The following is an 11,681-nucleotide window of genomic DNA, read 5'->3' as shown; positions in this document are numbered from 1 at the left end:
GTCGTCGATGTAGAGCTTGCCGCGACGACTCTTAGTCATCCGGCCTACAGCGTAGCCCTCGAGTCCTTTAAAGCGGCCCTCCAAGAACTGGAAACCATCGTGCGATAGCCCCACGGTGGGCGCCAACTGTCGTGGTTTTGTCACGGTAGATGTCCTAGAGAAAGGACTTAGTCGTGGAGCCATCGCGACGGGTTAGCTTGAAGGGGTTAAAGCGAACACAAGGATGCAAGAGAGTTTATACTAGTTCGGCCCCTTCGATGAAGGTAAAAGCCTACGTCTAGTTATGATGGAATTGATGGGGTTTCGATGACTAGGGAGCAAACAAGCTTCGCCTATGTCTCGAGCTGTTGTCTCTTGTCCTTGAACCGCCGCCGGGTCGTCCCCTTATATACACGGGTGACTCCCGTCGGCTTACGGAGTCCCAATACCATCTCATAGATGTGTCCGGTTTGGTCTCTACTTATTCCTAACTTACAATATAGGTTAACTACTAACGCCGGTTTACGGCTACAGGCCTTGAACCGACCATGGGCCTTGAGCCCTCCTCTGTCTTCTTGGGCTTTAACATACTTAACTACTGACGAGGTTAACCCGGCCCAGATAGGCCGGTTTACGCCCAGTAGTAATATCCCCAACAGCCTCCGTGTCCGGTCCTGGTGCCTGACTGGTGGAAGCGTGATCGGCGACATCACCAGACATATTCCGGCGAGCGTTTTTTTCTGTTAAAGAAACACGGGCGTCATTATATTTTGAGAAAGATGACAACCACGGAGCGGGGTTTGTTGTACCTTTGTGCCGGCGTCTCCGTCCTAACCACCTTCCTTTTTGGCCTACCTGGCCTTGGCGCCTCCTGTTGGCGCGTTGCTGCAGGGCGTCCCGAATGCCTTCCCTGTAAAAAGGCCATGTGAATATGGTGGGGGAAGTGTCTAACAGGGGATCCTACTTTTTTGAGTTGGGACTTTTCGGTTTTTCTTACGTGCGATGCAGGGAGTAGTCCGGGATAGTCGGCCGTAATGGCCACCATGGCATCGTCGCAGCTCAACTGATAGAACTGCCGGTTTATCAGCTCCACGGAGATAACCGGATCTTCTTCGAGTCCAGAGTCGAGGACCCGGTCAGGGTCCTCCGGTTGTGGAGAAAGGTTGCAGACCTCCTTTATGGCCTTTCGCACTTCCTACCGTAAATTGGCAAGGTGAATACTTACAACGAAAAACGTGGGAAGATGGAAGTAAGGGGATATAGCTTACCCAGCTTGGAGGATTGTACATGGAGAATCCGTCCCGTGGCTTGATGCGGGTGAACTCCTCCTCCTCTCCCTTGAACAGTTCGAACAACATTTTGGCTAATGCGGCAGCATCGCCCGGACCCTTTTTCCCGTAGCGGGTGGCGTCATCCTCCCCGTTGAAACACCATAAGGGATGCCCATGATATTGAAGTGGTTGCACTCCCCGCATTATACAAATCAACATAACTTCGGTTATTGTCAAACCTGACTGAGCCAGTGCCTTAATCCGGTTCATCAGATAGAGGACTTCTCTGTCGTCTTCCACCTGGGGGCTCCGCGGGAGCCAACTTCGGCGCTTCTTCAGAGGAGCATTGTTGAACTCACGAAGCCCCCGCTGAACATGGTCCGGAAGGGGAACGTCCTCCATATAAAACCATTCTGAAGGCCAGTCTTCGGACGGCTTCTTCGGGGTACTGGACAAATATCTGGTATCGGCGATGCGCCATACTTCGGCTCCGCCCACTTGATAAAGTGATTCCCTCTGTGTGCGAGGGACAAGGCAAAATAGCCTTTTCCACAGCTCGAAGTGAGCCTCGTAGCCCAGGAACAACTCGTAGAGAGCAACATAGCCGACGATGTGTAGGATGGAGGCAGGGGTGAGATTGTGTAGTTGGAGGCTGTAGAACTCCAGGAGCCCACGGAGGGACGGATGAACTGGAAATCCAAGTCCCCTTAGTAAGTAAGGAACAAAGCAAACTCGTTCCCCCATGGAGGGATAGGGAAAGTTCTCTGCTTGCTCCCCGCCATTGTAGGTGGCGAGCCCGGTTCGAACGGGCACCATGTATGCTGGAGGAAGAAATCCTTTGGTCTACAGTTCGACCAATCGACTATGTGGAACTGAACACCTCTCCCAATCACCAAGCTTAGGGCTACGGGGGCGGGAGGAGGAGCTGCGGAGGTTGGCCATGCTAGAATGGATCTTTCCGAAATGCGCTCTGATGGATTCTCGCTGAGGGGAGGATGGTGTGGACCGGATCTAAGAATCACAATCCCTTTAATAGACCATTTATTTATCTGGCTAGGGGGTGAATGTAAAAATGCCCTGGCGCCTCGTATTCGTTCGAGAAATTGCCCTTATTGGGTGCAGAAGCCAAGAGAATCAACATTTATGGGGCCGGGTACTATTTACAAACACTTGGAAATTGGAGAAGAACCCGCCTTGCAATGTTGAAGACAATACTGCGCGCCGGACTCGTCGTCATTGAAGCCTGGTTCGGGGGCTACTGAGGGAGTCCTGGATTAGGGGGTCTTCGGACAGCCGGACTATATCTTTCGGTCGGACTGTTGGATTATGAAGATACAAGATTGAAGACTTCATCTCGTGTCCGGATGGGACTCTAGTTGGCATGGAAGGCAAGCTAGGGAATACAGATATGTATATCTCCTCCTTTGTAACCGACCTTGTGTAACCCTAGCCCCTCCGGTGTCTATATAAACCGGAGGGTTTTAGTCCGTAGGACAACATATAATCATACCATAGGCTAGCTTCTAGGGTTTAGCCTCTCCGATATCGTGGTAGATCTACTCTTGTACTACCCATATCATCAATATTAATCAAGCATGATGTAGGGTTTTACCTCCATCAAGAGGGCCCGAACCTGGGTAAAACATTGTGTCCCCTGCCTCCTATTACCATCCGCCTTAGACGCACAGTTCGGGACCCCCTACCCGAGATCCGACGGTTTTGACACCGACACCCGGCCTTGAAAGATGAACACGTTGCAGCCCCACCTAGGCACAACAGAGAGCTCAGCACGCGGGTCTAAATCCTATGGCATAGGGGTCTGGGCCCATCGCCCATTGCACACCTGCACGTTGCGTATGCGGCCGGTGAGCAGACCTAGCCTCCCTTATACAAAAGCAGGCGTTCTAGTCCAACCCGGCGTGCGCCGCTCAGTCGCTGAAGTCACGAAGGCTTCGGCTGATACCACGATGTTGAGTGCCCATAACTGTCCCCGCATAGTTGGTTAGTGCGTATAGGCCAGTAGCCAGACTCAGATCAAATACCCAGATCTCGTTAAGCGTGTTATTTTGAAGTAACCGCGAACGCCGACCAGGGCCAGGCCCACCTCTCACCAAGGTGGTCTCCACCTGCCCTGTCGCTTCGCCACAAAGTAATAGTCGGGGGCCGCCCGGAACCCAGGCTCACCACTACATGAGTGGAACCACCTGCCCCTTCAACCCCCAACATCGGAATCACTTGCGGGTACTCAACGAGCCGACCCGACTTTAGTCACAACATGTAATATGTATAAAGTATATAGTATATACCCGTGATCAACACCTGACGTGATCACGGCCCGATAGTATAGCATCGCAGACTGACAAGAATGTAGGGCCACTGATGATAAACTAGCATCCTATACTGAGCATTTAGGATTGCAGGTAAGGTATCGATAGCTGTAGCAACAATGACAGGCTATGCATCAGAATAGGATTAACGGAAAGCATTAACATGCTACACTACTCTAATGCAAACAGTATAGAGAAGAGTAGGCGATATCAGGTGATCAAGGGGGGCTTGCCTCGAAGCTCTGCTACAAGGGAACGGTCATCGGTGACATAGTCGATCACAAGGGCAGCATCGGCATCAGTCTGGAAGTCTACTGGAGAGAAGAGAGGAGAGGAACAATAAATATAAATCAAACAAAGTATCATAAAAGCATATCATGACAAAACACGATGCTAGGGTGATCCAACGCAGTGCTAGGTGATACATACGAAGAGGGAAAACACCCGGAAATGTTTTCCCAACGTTTGGCATTTTCCGGACAGATGAGTCAGAGGGGATGGATCCATGTTCACTATGCTAGAGGCACGTGACAGATGAACGGATGGCATAATCGGGTTCGTCATATTTTTCTGAACAACTTTCATATATAAATTATTTTCACCTGACCTACGGTTATTTTACTATTAAATATGGAAGTTTATTGCATTTTTTGAAAATACTGGGTTTTATTAAAATAGCAAAAGCTAAGTGTATCCACATCTGTACCCAGTAGTGAGCATAGAAAGGCTGTCAGGTCCGTCCATTGGACCCAGTCAACAGCTGACCCAGCATTGACTGTCGACTTGGTTAAAAGATGAACAATGCACATGGGACCCGCATGTCATTCTCTCTGGAATTTTAACACCAGTTTAGCATCAAAAAATAGCAGTGGGCCCCAACTGTCATTGATACAAAAGGGTAATTAGCAGGGGGTGGTTATTGCTAAACGGGGTTATCCTCACTCAGTCAACCAAGGGGAAAGGGTCGGCTGGGCACGCACAGGAGCCGAAGGCTCCGGCGGCCATGTCCAGCAGCAGTGGATGCGGGTAGGCGCGGCAGGGCGGCGGCCGCGCCGGTGGCCGGAGAAGGGTGCGGGAGCAGGCGCGCGGCCAGGCAACGGGGTGCGGCGCGGCGAGAAGTGGGGTGCAGCGGGCGGGCAGTTGCGGCCACGAGTGGTTGCAGTCGGGTGGAGCGCCGACTGCGGCGCCGGCGAGCGCGCGAGACAGCAGGAAGCAGCAGCAGCCGTGGCAGAGAGGGGCAGCTAGCAGTAGGGGAGGCAGCGGCAATAGCTCGAGGCAGTGGCGCGGCGGCGATGGTGAGTGCGGGCCGGCAGGAGGCGCGGGCATGGGGTAGGGGAGGCCGGCGCGTGCAGCGGGTGTTGGCTGGAGGGACGGCAGTGCGCGAGGGACGGCTACCGTGCGGGTGGGCATGACCAAGGGCATGCAGGGCGGCGGCGGGCAAATAGCAGAAGCAGTGGCAGCGAGAGGCAAGCAGCGGGGCGTAACGCAAGCGTGGGCGCATGAGCGGGGGTGTGGGGCGCGCGTAAGGGAGATCGCGGGCGCGCGAGATCGGCAATGTGACGCGACGGACGAGGGGCTATGCGTCGTCTCGGGCGAGGGGACCGCGGCCATTGGCCGGGAACTGGGCGGTGCGGGGTAGTGCGTCGAACAGAGGGGGGCGAAGAGGGTAGCGGAGGCGGCTTCACAGCGGGCGCAGGGACGAGCTCGGGTATACACGGGGTGGACCAGAGCAGTGCAGCTGTGGCCGAGGCGGACGACGGCGAAGGGGAATGGCGGGGGCGGCGTGGTAGGTGTTCCCCGGCTCCGATTCGGAGCTGAAATCGGCGAAGAAGACCCTGGTGAAGCTCCTGGACAAGGCGAGGCGGCGAGGGGAGGACGGTGGCCGCGAGATCGACGGCGGCACGCGCGGTGGAGCTTGGGTGTGTGGCGGGCAGAAAGTAAACGGCGCGGGGAAGAGGGGGAGTGCAGCTAGGGTTCGGCCAAGGGGGATGCAGTGGCTTAGAGTTGGATGGTCGGCACATGGCCAGGGCCGGCCAGGGCGCCGTGGATGCCCTGCCACGACCTCCTGTGAACAGGAAGGAGGAAGGGGATGGGGAAAAGGGACTGGGCCAACTTCTATTGTAAATGGGCCAGAATGCATAGTATACATCCCTTATGCCTTTTCCTATTTCTTTGTAAATACTCCAGCCAGGTTTTAGCAATTAAACAAGCCTTCAAATGAATAAAAAAATATGTGTTGCTTTGCTCATAAATACCATTGCATTATTTGGCTATGCCACAAAAAGTTTGGGGCCAATTAGAGTTGTCTTACCACTTTTAGAAATTGAAAAGGATAAATTAATTGTTGCTGGACCAATATTTTGGTTACTAGGGTCAATTTGATTTTCAAATAGTGTTAGTATTGTTTTTACAATTGTTTTGGGATTATTTGCAACGCTATGAACATTTTTGTTTTGCATGTTTGAGAAGTTTGAATTTCGGACTTTTATTCTAAATCTGAATTTGGATTGTGATTTGGATCAACCGAGGATTAGCAACAGTAATGTGATGACATGGCATCATTAACTTGGGATTACTGTAGCTTGATTATCCGGGCATTACAAATCTCCTCCACTACAAGAAATCTCATCCCGAGATTTAGGAGGTAGAATGGGGAAAGACTCGGGACGGACAGAACTCAACACAAGATAGGTACCTGGGGGCTATCTCATTGAGCGTGGCATAGAGGCATCTCTCGAGTTGAAATTCAAGAAAGTCCTCAAGGGCATGGTAAGAAGGTGCAATAATAAGCTTCAACCGGGTAGGCAATCGCTCGTTGCCTGAATTGGTGGGTGAATGGTGTTCTGAGCAATGGGAATAAGTATGGCGTATGATACCAGAATAGATCACTAGGAAGGTGGCTCGTGATTTACATACGAAGCCAAGTGCAAAGGATACTTTAGAATCAAAGTTGTACAGGAGAGTCAGGTTTCAATCCTATGGAACTATGGGTTATGGGCCCACCATGTGGTTTTAATAGTAGAAAGAGCGGAGACGTCTTGCGTGATCATGTAAGCAAGGCATGTCAGAGGATAGCCTGTCATTTATGTCGGCAACAACATCGGTACCTAGGGCGAGAGACGAAGAGAACCATTTTCCTGCTCGTTGAAACGAGGCGGACCAGTAGGCAAAGTTCTCGTCCATCGGTGGCTACCGAAATGTCATCAACAATAGAAACAGGGTCTTGCTGACAGAATTGTACACCGAGGTGTTTACATAACCAGGAGAATAATACTGCTTAGATCATATAGATCACAAGAAAGGTTAAACCAACAATGGAAAGGAAAATATGATTATCATAATAAACAGAACAATGGAAAGGAAAATGTGTTTAAACACATATTCCAGGGGTATATCCTTCCCAAAGATAAGCAGAGCACGATATCTACGACAGGATAGAAAGTAGAAACCATTTAGTTAAGGGGAGGAATTTCATGACATTACCCATACAACGGTGTTCAGATAATTGATAAAGAAAATTTAGCATTGCTTCAACTGTTCTTATTGAAGATCGGAGTACCACAGACATGCTTCGAGATAGCATTGACATGGTCTTCAAGCAAAAGTCAAACTCCGATACACAAAGGATTCATCAGGAACAACTTATAGAATAAGTCTTACAATTTCTTCATGGAAGAATGGTTAACCTTGCTAAAAAGGAAACTATAACAACATGTCCTCCGGCCCGGTGCGGTAGGCATGCCATCACCTTACTGGGCTATACAAAGTCAAATGTTATGTCATTTGGAAAATTTCCCAACCATCATATCTGACCGAGATTCGGTTCTGATTGTTGTCAAGATACCTCAGACTCATGATGCTTGAGAAGGAAGCGGTGCAACACAATTTGACGAGATGGAGTTGCAAGATTCTCAGGAAATAAACTATGGAAGCGAGTTCCGAAACAAGAGTTCATCATTAAGCCAAGGAGAGGATGAGGAGGTGGCTGATGGACTCAACGACAATTCATCAAGGTTTCTAAAAAGATGGATTTCCACAATCATGTGAACAAGGAGATAATATTGGACATACCGAAGTAGATAACAAAGTATGTTCGAGGAGACCATCCACGAGTAAACATTGATCGAAATGTGCACCTGGAAGGATGGACTAAATAGCATGGTTGATGTTAGAATGGTGATTCAATAACCAATAGACTAAGAATCAAGCTATCAACCAATAACCTCAAGCAATAGGGTTGCTAGAAGTTTTGAAATTACACATCACAGTACATTTGTCAGTATTCCAGTTAGAAATACACAGGGACCAAGAAAAGAATGGTGATCGTGATAAGTATCACTTATATCAAGAATTCAAGAGGTGGTGAAATTCCCATGACATCCTTGACATAAGAGATGGTAATACCCCAAGGTAGAACATAACACAGGCTAGATAGAAATGAACTCAAGGTAGTACACAAAACATGATCAAGTTTGTGTTGGAGGGAGGGCATTAACGTTGCCGGTATAACACAATCCATCGAGGGGCAAAGATGGTATTTCTCATCAACAATTCAATAGATATTTTGGAAGAGCTTAGAATGTTGATGATCACGACACATTTGTCGAGATATTTCATGAAGATGTAATCGATCGATGATGGCATCAAGTCAAAGAATGATGAAGCGAATGGCTATTGGAACCATGGGTATGACAAAACTTGGAATCAAGTATTTTTGTTCAAGGCAATAATATATAACAAGGAAGATCGACATAAGCTTGGCTCATCGTCGAAAATTGTGCTCTAGAAAGAAGGACCAAGTAACACAATTAAAATTAGTACAGTTAAAAAGTTTGCACGATAATGATATAACCGATCAGGCTATGAATGGCTAGAAGGATTAATAAACCCATAAGTAATGAAAATTACTTAGAGTTATTGAATCGGAGTGTGGAATCGATTCACTTATCAGTGTTCTCGAGTGAAATAACTCGGAACCCGGGGGAAATCTAAACTCGGGGAGGAGCAACACTAGAAGAAGACCCATAGGAAGCAGCAAAGTTCTTTGATATTTTCGAGATACTGGAGGGTATACTCAAAGGTAGAGCAGAATAGAGGATGGATAGATGTATTGACCTGCAAAAGACAAGTACTTCAACTTTTCTGAGAAATGGGATCAAAGAAGAATAATATGGTCGGAACCATAGCTGCAAGGGATCCAATTTAACGACACCGAAAGAATTACCCAAATGATTAAATATTTTGCAAGAAGCTTCCATGATAAGTTCCACATCGGGTCCATGGGCATGAACACAAGTTCAAGGTTGACTCCCACTTCTTCAATGTATAACCTTTCATTTCACCTCTCTCTTTTCGAAAATGACATTAGTTATTGAAAGTTTTACCTGGTGTAATACCAGATAAGTATGACCCATGAAATCTTTCGGGTTCACACGGATTAGAGAAGGCATAGGTTCAACCCATCGAGGCATCTTAGAAACATATACCACAAGCTTCGAGAGTAAATACCACCAGCTCGACAGCAGAGCATAGTTGGCCAAATCAGAGAATAGGATTTACCAATGGCATTATGTATCCGAGGAAAGGCTCACAAGGCTAATGATAATGAAGGACGCTGTCGGATAAAAATCCAACAAAGGACCTGGTGGTCCACCAGGGATCTGATGTGAGCATCGGGACTCAACCAGAAGAAGAAAGAATGCAAAGGGATCATATGACAGAAACAATTGGCTAATTCCCAGCTCAAATGCAAAGAAAATATGATTTCCAAAGTAGGGGACCAAAAGCAAACACTCTGGTAAGCATGGGTAAGTTGAATAGACTTAGGGGTACAATCGACGGCAATTTAATTGGTCAAGAACCAGCTCATGTTTAAAATGACGTCTGAGCCGAAAGTATGAATTCTGGGTTGGATTGATGATTGCGAGCACTCGCAAACATATTGGATCAAAGACTCAAGATGACGGTGACAAAGGATGCTCGTGAATATTGCTAGACATATGGAAAGTAACCATAATGCCAGCAGTCAAGTATTTGTAGAGCAATAGTTGGAAATGGATTATTAGAAGACCGGATAGTATTTCAAAGTATCTTGTGGATCACATGATCAACTAGGAATGAACAAATCCTCGATGAGTGTGAGGAATTATCCGTAGATGTATTAAAGTGGAAATGGAGCTACAAAGCGGTGGGCACAAAGGATTCTCGAAATATCGGAGAATTTTTCAGGGTATCAAGTAATAACAAGGGCAACTGGGAACGAAGTTATGAACGACAAGTGTAAGCTGCCATCCATAAGGATTTATCGGTGGTCGGGAATAGCAAAAGTGATGGCTCAAAGTCTTGAGGGAACATCATAGAGTATCTTCAGAATCTTCTGGTGCAGCAGGCGATCATCTGTAATAAGGGGCTCTATGGGTGGATGTGATCACGAGATCCTAATGTTAGAGTTAGTAAAACCACTTAAACCCGAATAGAAGAGAGATCAAAGTCCCAGAGTATAGACGAGGAATAAAAGATCCTACTACCACCCAATGGCGACGTGGGCCCATAAGCCGCACAACCATGTTAGTAAAAGTTTTGTAATGACTAGACTCAACTTCGACAAAGGAGTTTGGAAGGGGGGGTTCCTACAGGCAGTCGGCTCTGATACCAACTTGTGACGGCCCCGATTTGACCGTACACTAATCATACACGCAAATGTGTACGATCAAGATCAAGGACTCACGGGAAGATATCACAACACAACTCTAGGCAGAAATTAAAATAATACAAGCTTTATATTACAAGCCAGGGGCCTCGAAGGCTCGAATACAAATGCTCGAATACACAAGAGTCAGCGGAAGCAACAATATCTGAGTACAGACATGAGTTAAACAAGTTTAACTTAATAAGGCTAGCACAAACTGGGATACATATCGAAAGAGGCGTAGGCCTCCTGCCTGGGATCCTCCTAAACAACTCCTGGTCGTCGTCAGTGGTCTGCACGTAGTAGTAAGCACCTCCAGTGTAGTAGGAGTCATCGTCGACGGTGGTGTATGGCTCCTGGACTCCATCGTTTGGTCGCAACAATCGGGTATAGAAAGGGGAAAAGGGGGAGAAAAGCAACCGTGAGTACTCATCCAAAGTACTCGCAAGAAAGGAGCTACACTACACATGTATGCATTGGTATCAAATGGAAAAGGGGTAGCATATGTGGGCTGAACTGTAGAATGCCAGAATAAGAGGGGGATAGCTAGTCCTATCGAAGACTACGCTTCTCGCAACCTCCATCTTGCAGCATGTAGAAGAGAGTAGATGGTAAGTTCACCAAGTATCATCGCATAGCATAATCCTACCCGGTGATCCTCCCCACGTCGCCCTGTGAGAGAGCGATCACTAGGTGTATCTAGCACTTGGAAGGGTGTGTTTTATTAAGTATCTGGTTCTAGTTATCATAAGGTCAAGGTACAACTCCGGGTCGTCCTTTTACCGAGGGACACGGCTATTCGAATAGATCAACTTCCCTGCAGGGGTGCACCACATTTCCCAACACGCTCGATCCCCTTTGTCCGGACACGCTTTTCTGGTCATGCCCGGCCTTGGAAGATCAACACGTCGCAGCCCCACCTAGGCACAACAGAGAGGTCAGCAAGCCGGTCTAAATCCTATGGCGCAGCGGTCTGGGCCCATCGCCCATTGCACACCTGCACATTGCATACGCGGCCGGTCTGCAGACCTAGCCCCCTTATACAAGAGCAGGCTTTCCAGTCCAACCCGGTGCGCGCGGCTCAGCCATTGACATCACGAAGGCTTCGGTTGATACCACGACGTCGAGTGCCCATAACTGTCCCTGCATAGTTCGTTAGTGCGTATAGGCTAGTAGCCATACTCAGATAAAATACCCAGATCTCGTTAAGTGTGTTATTTTGAAGAAACCGCGAACGCCGACCAGGGCCAGGCCCACCTCTCACCTAGGTGGTCTCCGCCTGCCCTATCGCTTCGCCACAAAGTAACAGTCGGGGGCCGTCGGGAACCCAGGCCCACCATTATCTGGGTGGAACCACCTGCCCCTTCAACACCCGACATCGGAATCACTTGCGGATACTCAACGAGCCGACACGAC

This window comes from Triticum urartu, chromosome 1, assembly GCF_003073215.2.
Source record: "Triticum urartu cultivar G1812 chromosome 1, Tu2.1, whole genome shotgun sequence".
Lineage (NCBI taxonomy): Eukaryota > Viridiplantae > Streptophyta > Magnoliopsida > Poales > Poaceae > Triticum > Triticum urartu.
This window is presented reverse-complemented; position numbering follows the sequence as displayed.